Source organism: Charadrius vociferus, unplaced genomic scaffold (assembly GCF_000708025.1).
Source record: "Charadrius vociferus isolate BGI_N301 unplaced genomic scaffold, ASM70802v2 scaffold613, whole genome shotgun sequence".
NCBI classification, from domain to species: Eukaryota; Metazoa; Chordata; class Aves; order Charadriiformes; family Charadriidae; genus Charadrius; species Charadrius vociferus.
The window spans coordinates 752,508-753,302 of record NW_009647757.1 but is presented as its reverse complement, the minus strand read 5'-3'; positions in this window follow the sequence as shown (position 1 = coordinate 753,302).

Sequence of the window (795 nt, the reverse complement as noted above, 5' to 3'; positions counted from 1 at the left end):
TCCCAACAGGCCTCCCTTAGGGACTAGCCTTCAATTGGCCGAAGGCTGCCTTCCCCCACAGCCTCTGATTGGCCCATCTCCAGCCACCGTCCGTCTTTGGGCCGATCGGCGAAAGAGAGGCCGAGTCGCTCCGCCTCCCCCCGCTTACTGCCCTGCGATTGGGCCGATCGCTTGTCACTCTGTTGTATGCATCCTTTTATTGGCTGGAGGAGTCCGTCAGTCACTCTGAGGAGTTCTCCCTCTCCTCCGGTGAGCTATCACCACAGGGCTGCGCTGTGGGGGAAGCACAGTGCGCGACGAACTGCCTCCTGTTACCTTTGCACCATGAGACTGAGCTTTCCCTTTCCCAACAGCGTATTTGTCAGCGAGGTTGTCAATCAAGTGTGAGGGGCGGTACATGAGTGCGACGGTGACAGAGGAAATTGAGCCCTCCTTCTTCCGTTTCCGAATGGATAGCTGAGCTGTCCTTTTATATTTATTTGTCTGTTCCATTGGGCAGTCGTGCTGTCGATCACAACACGGGGCGGGAGCCAGCGCAGAAGGACAGTAGGCGGGAGAAGAAAGCAGTCTACTCAGGGATTGGTCCACAAGCCATCAATTCACGAATCCTTCTTTTTGAGGGGCTCTCGTGGCCGTCAATCAAGGACGTGGGCGGGCTATCCAATAGCGTGGGGCGGGACCAACTTTCTGATGTGGCGATGGGCCTTCTCGGCCGTCCGTCTGCCTTTCCCCACTGTCGATTGGCCGACCGCGCCGTCATTCAGGTAGGGGCAACAGCTTGATTGGATAGCGCCG